Below are 10,211 nucleotides of genomic sequence, written 5' to 3'. Positions count from 1 at the left end.
AAGTATTCCTTGTGTTAAAGGGGTACTCCGGTGAAAACCTTTTTTCTTTTAAATCAACTGGTGGCAGAAAGTTAAGCATATTTGTAAATTACTTCTATTAAAAAATCTTAATCCTTCCTGTACTTATTAGCTGCTGAATACTACAGAGGAAATTCTTTTCTTTTTGGAATACTCTCTGATGACATCATGACCACAGTTCTCTCTGCTGACGTTATTATAATAACGCTTTATTTATTGTTGTCCTTAGTGGGATTTGAACCCAAGTCCCCAGCACTGCAAGGAAGCAGTGCTAACCACTGAGCCACCATGCTGCCCTTAACATACATCTGCTATGCATGGTTGCTAAAATGGACAGAGATGTCAGCAGAGAGCACTGTGCTCGTGATGTCATCAGTGTTCCAAAAAGAAAGGAATTTCCTCTGTAGCATTCAGCAGCTAATAAGTAATGGAAGGATTAAGATTTTTTAATAGAAGTAATTTACAAATATGTTTAACTTTCTGCCACCAGTTGATTTAAAAGAAAAAAGGTTTTCACAGGAGTACTCCTTTAACCTGTTCATATTTGAATTATCCACATGCACCCCCTTGTGTTTGAGGGGACATGTGTGGGCACTAATTTACTATTGCATATGTGCCAGGATTCTGGTGTAATTTTTTCCGCAGACAGGGGGCACCCGCAGAACATTCTGGCGCTAGGACCGTTCGGAAATGCGCCATCTCCAAAGACTCTGTGCATATCCCGCAGAAGGAATTGCCATGCATGGTGCAGCAGAATTCCTTGAAAACAATGGGACTCTGCTGCAATGGAAATTCCAAGCCAGATTTTTTTCTGCTGGATTCCGCTCGGAAATTCCTCCGTGTGAATGAGGCCTTATGGTCCCCTGGTCCTAAGGGTATGTTCACACGCGCGGATTTTCGCAGCGTATTTAGCTGCGGATCCGCTGGTGAAGGCCCCGCTCTATGTTGGCTTTACATGTGCCTGCTGGTAGCGGCAATACACCTCTGCGGGCGTACTCGCACGTCGCTGCTCTCCCTCCTCTGAGCTAGGCAGAGAGCTCCCGCGATGTGCGAGTATACTGCGACTCGCAATCACAGTGTGCCTGCTGGTAGCGGCGTATCGCCACTACGAGCAGGCACATGTAAAGCCAGCATAGAGCGGGCCTTCACCAGCGGATCCGCAGCGTAAAATCCGCTGAAAATCTGCACGTGTGAACGTACCCTAAGTCTCCATTCCCTGTATAGTATCTATGGGGGAGATTTATCAAAACCTATGCAGATGAAAAGTTGACCAGTTGCCCATAGCAACCAATCAGATCGCTTCTTTCATTTTCAGTTTAGACCATTTTTTTTTTTTTTTAAGTGAAAGAAGCGATTTGATTGGTTGCTATGGGCAACTGGTCAGCTTTTCCTTTGCACAGGTTTTGATAAATGTCCCCCTATGTTAACCCATCCTCATGTCTATTATGTCGGCTGCTGTTTCTGCTCACCTACACTTAGGCCAATCACATGGCAGCAACTAGGGTTACCACCACCTGGCTGGTATTTTACTGTCACAGACGGTATTTTGGCCACCCTGCCGGTGCTTTTATATTAAAAATACCGGCAATGCAATGGCCGGTATTTATCCAACCAATCCCCCAACCCCGGAATCTTGCACCATAACCTATACCAGTGTTTCCCAAACCAGAGCAACTCCACTTATTGCAAGACTACAACTCCCAGCATGCCCGGACAGCCGTTGGCTGTCCGGGCATGCTGGGAGTTGTAGTTTTGCAACAGCTGGAGACACCCCTGACTGTATGGACAAACCTTCTAAACAGATCTTAAATCTAAATTCTCCCACTCTGAAATAAAACACTGACACTCATGAACCTTTTAAGTGGGCTGGGTGGTGGTCACAGCTCATTTATTTAAATATATGTAACTCTGTTAAATAAATATAACACTGCATAGCAGTAACCATGAAATACACAACTTTTATTGCCGAAGTACTGCTTCAGCCGAAGCAGTATGCCCCACTGTCTCCACAGCGTGCATGTGCTGCCTTCGGCACCTTAACACTCCCAAAATAATCTTCCTTTACGCCACAGAAGGAGCCCGTGTACTCCTACACGGAGCTCCGACCCCCACTCAATACAAAAAGGGCCTGTTCAACGCCATCTTGAAGACCAGAAAGGAAGATGTCCAGCCCAATATCGTTGAGGTGGACACCATCGCTGATCATAAACCTCCTATTATCCCCTTCAAGCTCCCTGTGCCTAACCACCACTCCGCCCTTAGACCGAACAAACCTCGCCATCCTGGAGTTAACTAAACGGCGGGACCGCTCAATTGCCTCTGCATCCCTGGCACCCTGCCATTTGACCCGCGGAACAATCTCCGACCACACCAGAACCATCTCGGAGAAAAAAACCCTGAGCCGCTCCACATCTGCTTTCATAATGGTTATCAACTCGGGGACCCTAGTGAAACATAGGTCGTTGCCACCCGCGTGGACAACCAAAACAACTCCCGATCTCAGCCTATCGGACAGGTCCACCGTCTCCGAAAGCACTTGAGGCCATCTCATACCTGGAATTCCCCTCCATTGGGCATCGACCTGATGGAAACCCAACGATCTCCCTCCAGGGCGGCAGGCCGCTCGCTGTGCCGCCCGATGAACATAGGAGTGGCCCAAGAACACAACCGTAGCAACCGGAGGATCTAAAAGGAAAAAACAGGTTAAAGCAACAATTCAGGGCGCACATCATCAGCATAGCAATCCGAGCGCCAACGCCCAATACGCTGAATATCAGACACGGACAATCCTGCCCTGGACGCTTCCGTAGCCGCCCCAATCCGAAAGGAATGTGTTCCGAATTCGGAAGGGGGGGGCCCCGCGTATTGCAGACATCGCTTGAACAGCGACTGGAATTGAAAACGGGATAAAGCCGAACCATCAGCATGAGAGAAAAATTATCTGCCAGAAACACGAAGCAATAAATAGGCGGAGACAGCCCGCACCGGGCAAGCTGGGCCATCAACCGACTGAAGGCGAATCCAAGCTCCTGTTCCCGCCTGATCGGTTTTTGACCGTCGAATACGCAGCTGCAAAACACCGTTGGAGCAAACCACATCCTCAAAAAGCAACCCACCAGAACCCTGCTTAGCGGAAGGAACCAGCTCCCCAACCCGCAGAGCACCAAAAAACGCAACACAAAAAGCAGCGTAGTATAAGGCAGATTCAAAAGGAGAACAACAGCAACTGACCGATGCCTGTACTAGCGAGACAAGCAAAGGATAAGAAACCGGGCGCCGCTGTTCCCTGCGGACATGAGTACGCTGCCATCCCTTCAGTGATTGCTGAATCAAAAAACGTTTTGTAACATCTTCCCATCCCAGCAAGCGAAAATAAAAACTAACCCCCGCCAGCCTGCGCCGCGCCACTAAAGCAGAAAAATTTGAAGCGCGCAATGACAATAAGTAGTCCACAGTTACCTCCAATCTCGAATCAGAACACCCAGACACATTTCGCCCAGACACCAAAAGACACCACTCCTTCCACGCCTTACCATGTCCTGACCACGTAGAGGCCACCATCGACGATTCCAGCAATGGCATCAATCTCCTGTCACTAGGCCCCAGACCAAAGGCGGGCACGGTCGACCCTCCAGCTCTGCCATCGGGCACAACCTCCTGAAGTCCTGGAACTGAAAGCGAGACAAAGAATCAGCAATAACATTATCAACACCCGGGACATGCCGAGCCCGGAACCAAATATTGAATTCCAAACAACGAAGAACCAAGTGACGTAAAAGCGACAAAACAGGAAGAGAAGAGGAAGACAAGCCATTAATGCAATGCATCACACTCGCATTGTCCGTCCAAAAACAAACCCTTTGGTTACTAAAACGACCACCCCACAGCTCAACAGCCACAATGATAGGAAAAAGTTCCAATAACGTCAATAACGGCACCAACCCCTCTCTTCCCAATCCGGTGGCCACGCCTCCGCGCACCACTCACCAGCAAAAAAGGCTCCAAAACCAACCGACCCTGCAGCATCCGTGAAAAGCTGCAGTTCACCGCTGCAGACCTCCTCTGCCTGCCAACAGGGATGGCCATTGTAACACCGCAGGAACTCCCGCCACACCAACAAATCAGACCTCAGGCACCAAGAGATACGGATCCGGTGACCAGGGAGGGCAACTCCCCTGGTCGCCAAAGACAAACGTCTAGAAAAAACTCTACCCATCGGCATTACCCGACAGGCAAAAACCAAGTGCCCCAAGAGCACCTGCATCTGCCGAAGAGTAACTTTCTTCGCCTCACAAAAACATTCAACCCATTGCAACATAATCTCCAACTTGGCAGAAGGCAAGCGAAAAACCATAGCCACCGAATCAATCTCAATACCCAAAAAAGACATTACCGTGGCCGGACCTTCCGTCTTATCCGCAGACAGCGGAACACCAAAACGTTGCATCAAAAAACGAAAAGTACTTAACAGGAAACCACATCTGGGGGAACCCGCAGGGGCAACAAACAAAAAGTCGTCCAAATAGTGAATCACCGATGAACAGCCCGTCTCAAAACGTACTACCCATTCCAAAAACGTACTGAACATTTCGAAATAGTGACATGAGATAGAACAACCCATGGGCAAACAAACATCATAATAGAAATCACCATCCATACGACAACCCAACAAATGAAAACACTCCGGATGTACAGGGAGAAAGCGAAAAGCCGATTCAATATCGGACTTCGCCATTAAGGCCGCAGGCCCCGCTCCCCGCACTAATGCCACTGCCCGGTCAAAAGACACGTATGAAACCGAGGAATCCTCCTTCGGAATCCCGTCATTTACAGGAGGGGGGGGTTATGCAAGGAGCTGGGGGCACTAGATAGCTGCAGTGCAGGGGTTAAAAATGTAGCCTGAGAGACAGGAGGCAGCAACCCCTGCCCCACCCCCACCACCTCTACAGCATCTTCAAATAAAGGCTCACTACCCACATCCATAGATTCTATTGCAGCAGGCAGCAAGGGGGCATTTTCAGGGAGACTAGTAGAGCTACTGCCTGCTATTGTAATCACACTGGGACCCGGGAAAACAGGGGGGGGTACCAGGCACCTCATCAGCTGAGGAGGATGCCTGTGAGTTATGGGAGGCCTGTGCACCCATTACCTGGCGTACAACTGAAGAGCGAGACTCAGCACTTGCTAAAGCTGAGAAATCGCGCCGGGAAGTGCTGGGAGCCGAAACCGGAAGGGGCGGAGCTACCGCCCGACACCTCGCCGGACCCACGCTGCCAGCGGAGGCCCGGGATCCAGGTGCCGTGCGCGTGGCCTCCCCAGCATGCCGGGCACCGCTAGGAAGGTGAGGGGGACTGGGGCTAAGCCTGGAGGGGGGACGCCTCTGTCTAGAAGTACGTCGGCCCCGCGGGGCCGGAGCCGACAACATAGTAACAGGGGCTGCAATAGGGGAGCTAACAGGAGCCGGGGCACGTACCGCAGCAGCGTCCCCGAGCTCCGCTAAAATGCGGGGGATAAGGGAAGCATCAGCCAGCACCTGCTCCCGGAACCCACACCAAAACTGCTCGTCAGCCATCACAGGGGATACTCTCACCTTGGATGCTGGAACACAAGAGGGAGAGCTGCCTGCAGGTGCTGGAGTGGGAGGGTTACTGTCTGCTTCCTGCTTCTTAACCCTTTCGTCCCCACAGTCAGGGCTACCTATGCCTATTCGGCTAGGTAACCTACAGGTTGGGAAACACTGACCTATACTATATACTACTGTATAGTCCAACATGCTGGGAGTTGTAGTTTTTGTTTGGGGAAGCTGCTGAGCCACAGGCTGTATCAGGGCACGCTGGGAGTTGTAGTTAGTAACTAATTGAAACACTTGAACTTAAAAAAAAAAAGTGATCAAAAAGTCACATCAAAACAAAAATGGTTCTGTTAATACAGACCGAGGCGCAAAAAAATAAGCCCTCATACAGGCCTGTATAAGGAGAAATAAAAAAAAGTTTATAGGGGTCAGAATAGGACAAAATTTTCCCCGCATATGTGTATCCTGTGATGTCACGCATATATAATTAACTACGCAAATGAGCATGGCCGGAATTTTTTTTTGGCAAGAAAAGTGGCAACCATAGCAGCAACTCAATGCATTTAGGCATATAGACGTAGTCAAGACAACTTGCTGAAGTTTAACACCTCAAGGACGAAGGGCGTACCTGTACGCCCTGCGCCTGCTCCCCTTCTATGATGCGCGCTCAGGAGCTGACCCTGCGTCATAGCAGGGTGGTCCCGGTGGCTATCAGCCGTCGGGACCCGTGGCTAATGCCGGACATCACCGATCGCGGTGAAGGCTGGCATTAACCCCTTAGACGACTCTATCAAAGTTGATCACATATAAAATAAAACAGTCACGGCAGCTCAGCGGAGCTGATCGTGACCCCCACAGTAAAACCGCAGTGTCCCAATCAGCTTAGAGGACAGCAGGAGGGCCCTCACCTGCCACCTTGCCGTCCTATTGTTGCTCTGAAGCTCCAGTCAGCCAAGTCAGGCTAGTGCAGCAGAGCACCGATAACACTGATGAATGCTATGCTATGGCATAGTCTTGAACAGTGTATGCAATCTAAAGATAAATAAAATAGTCTGGACTATAAAATAGTGTAAAAAAAAAAAAAAGTAAACAACCCCTTCCCTATTAAAAGTTTAAATCACTCCCCCCCCCCTTTTGACATTGAAAAAAAAAAATGTCAACAAATTAAACATAAACATATGTGGTATTGCCGTGTGTGTAAGTGTCCAAATAAAAAAGATAATGTCATTTAAACTGCTCAACAACCACACGGTCCAAAAAAATAATTATAAAAAGGGATCAAAAAGTCCTGTTAAAACCAAAATGGTACCGATAAAAAGTACAGATCACAGCGCAAAGAAACTAACCCTCACACATCCCCGTATACGAAAAATAAAAAAAAGTAATAGGGTCAGAAAATGACAATTTTACACAAACTAATTTTTGTGCGAAAAGTTATAATTTTTTAACAGAAGTAAAACAAATTAAAACCTCTATAAGTTGGGAATCATTTTAACACTAATAGGGTTTTATTCATCCTTTTATGGCATTTTTAGGCTATCAAATTTGTGGGATGCTGAGAGTATGGTTGTTTCTTTTTTTTTATTATTGTGGTGACCCAGTACAGAATTAGGTGTTCTTCTGTACTCCTGCCCATCCTGTGTGGCAGATGCTGCTTCAATGTCCATCATGGGCCTACTCTCCTTAGAACTCTCTATATTTCATAATATAATGTACTGTCATATAAAGGTTAATTTATTTGTATTTTCTATGCACTTGTTGCCTTAAATCTCTTGTTGCTAAGGACCTTGTTGTTAAGGGGAATATGAAGAGGTGAACATGTGACTTATCTGGCCAATGGGAATGCTCTAAATTGTCTCCTTGTATACTGTAGCTAGAGTTCAGGGTTCAGTTCTTTGCTGAGGTACAGTTTGGTGAGGATGAAGTCTGTCTGTGAGGTAGATCTGAAAGGAGGCCTGAGGCCTAGTCCAGCAACCAGGCATCTACTACCAGTTAACCCCACTACCCAGGTGAAAGTCAAAGCCTTGCGGTAAGCCTACAGTCTGGGGATATAATTCCAATCAAAGTAACTCCCGTAAAGCGTGGGCTGCATACAAGTCAAGTCAGTCATATACAGCACAATCAACTATAAGTCCCAGCAAGCTGATAAGCTTCCCTAAATTCACCCTGCAACTCCTTCACGCTAATCTGAGCTGTAATGGATTGTACCATCTTTTCAACCTCAGTAAAGCAAACCAGTTATCCGTAACCTTGCGTCGGAGTAATTATTTGCTCCGTGCCTGGCACAGGAGAAGCTGGTCTACCTCAGGTGGTGTGTAGGTCAACCACACCCTGGCGTCACAAAATGGTTAATCACACATTACCCCGTCTGACACCACATTAAGTTTTGACGTTTTTCAATTTTTCACTCGAAATCCTTGAGTCACATGATGAAAGAGTCACACGACTTGTGATCACATGACTTAAAGGAGTAGTCCAGTGGTGAACAACTTATCCCCTATCCTAAGGATAGGGGATCAGTTTGAGATCGCGGGGGGGTCCGACCGCTGGGGCCCCCTGCGATCTCCTGTACGGAGCCCCGACAGCCCGCGGGAAGGGGGCGTGTCAACCTCTGCACGAAGCGGCGGCCGACAAGCCCCCTCAATACAACTCTATGGCAGAGCCAAAGCGCTGCCTTTGGCAATCTACGGCTCTGCCATAGAGATGTATTGAGGGGGCGTGTCGGCCGCCGCTACGTGCAGAGGTCGACACCCGCTATCTCGGCGGAGAGCCTGGCCCCCGTACAGAGAGATCACAGGGGCCCCCAGGGGTCGGACCCCCCGCGATCTCAAACTTATCCCCTATCCTTAGGATAGGGGATACGTTTTTCACCACTGGACTACCCCTTTAAGAAAAGCCGGTGGAGGGGGCAAACGTCTATCATAATAATACACATTGGGGGAGATGTATGAAAACCTGTGAGGAGGAAAAGTTGACCAGTTGCCCATAGCAACCAATCAGAGGCTTTTAAAAAAATGAAAGAAGCAATCTGATTGGTTGTTATGGGCAACTTAGCAACTTTTCCTCTTCACAGATTTTGATATATCTCCCCCAGTGTTTTTGACAAAAAGACCACAAAGATGGCAACTTGGGAGAAAAGAAATGAGGGAGCAGTTTTTTGGTGTTTTTTTTTTATCTGGCCAGAAAAAACCTCAAACAAAAATTTTCTGTTCCAAGGCTTGGGCTGAGGTTATGAATTATGTGTGGTGTTTTTCAAAGCCCACATTGCTTTATCCTTTCCCCTCCCCCCCCCTTCCGTCAGACGTCCGTCCAGCTGTTGCAAAACTACAACTCTCAGCATGCCCTGACAGCCACAGGGGATCACTGATGTATTTCAGTCTCGGCCCATGCTGCCTGATCTTAACCCCTTAAGGACCCAGCCATTTTACACCTTAGGACCCGGCCATTTTTTGAACATCTGACCACTGTCACTTTAAACATTAATAACTCTGGAATGCTTTTACTTATCAATCTGATTCCGAGATTGTTTTTTCGTGACATATTCTACTTTAACGTAGTGGTAAAATTTTGTGGTAACTTGCATCCTTTCTTGGTGAAAAATCCCAAAATTTGATGAAAAATGTGAAAATTTAGCATTTTTCGAACTTTGAAGCTCTCTGCTTGTAAGGAAAATGGATATTCCAAATATTTATTTTATTTTATTCACATATACAATATGTCTACTTTATGTTTGCATCATAAAATTGACTTTTTTTTATTTTTGGAAGACATCAGAGGGCTTCAAAGTTCAGCAGCAATTTTCGAATTTTTCACAAAATCTTCAAACTCACTATTTTTCAGGGACCAGTTCAGGTTTGAAGTGGATTTGAAGGGTCTTCCCATTAGAAATACCCCACAAATGACCCCATTATAAAAACCGCACCCCCCAAAGTATTCAAAATGACATTCAGTCAGCGTTTTAACCCTTTAGGTGTTTCACAGAAATAGCAGCAAAGTGAAGGAGAAAATTCACAATCTTCATTTTTTACACTTGCATTTTCTTGTAGACCCAATTTTTGAATTTTTACAAGGGGTAAAAGGAGAAAATTTATACTTGTATTTGTAGCCCAATTTCTCTCGAGTAAGGACATACCTCATATGTCTATGTAAAGTGTTCGGCGGGCGCAGTAGAGGGCTCAGAAGCGAAGGAGCGACAAGGGGATTTTGGAGAGTACGTTTTTCAGAAATGGTTTTTGGGGGGCATGTTGCATTTAGGAAGCCCCTATGGTGCCAGAACAGCAAAAAAAAAACACATGCCATACCATTTTGGAAACTAGACCCCATGAGAAACGTAACAAGGAATTAAGTGAGCCTTAATACCCCACAGGTGTTTCACGACTTTTGCATATGTAAAAAAATGTGTGTTTCCCCCCAAATTTCACATTTTTGCAAGGGTTAATAGCAGAAAATACCCCCCAAAATTTGTAACCCCATCTCTTCTGAGTATGGAGGTACCCCATAAGTTGGCATGAAGTGCATTACGGGCGAACTACAATGCTCAGAAGAGAAGGAGTCATATTTGGCTTTTTGAGAGCAAATTTTGCTCGGGGGCATGTCACATTTAAGAAGCCCCTATGGTGCC

The 10,211-nt window shown here is 47.0% G+C and overlaps 1 protein-coding gene across 1 annotated transcript in view; it reads left to right on the top strand.

Moving 5' to 3' along the window:
• The window catches only part of LOC130296518 (oocyte zinc finger protein XlCOF6-like), a 208,051-nt gene that overhangs the window by 105,153 nt on the left and 92,687 nt on the right, over nt 1-10,211 (top strand). The gene's annotated exons all lie outside the window — the stretch shown is intronic.

This window comes from Hyla sarda, chromosome 1, assembly GCF_029499605.1.
Source record: "Hyla sarda isolate aHylSar1 chromosome 1, aHylSar1.hap1, whole genome shotgun sequence".
NCBI classification, from domain to species: Eukaryota; Metazoa; Chordata; class Amphibia; order Anura; family Hylidae; genus Hyla; species Hyla sarda.
This window is presented reverse-complemented; position numbering and strand designations above follow the sequence as displayed.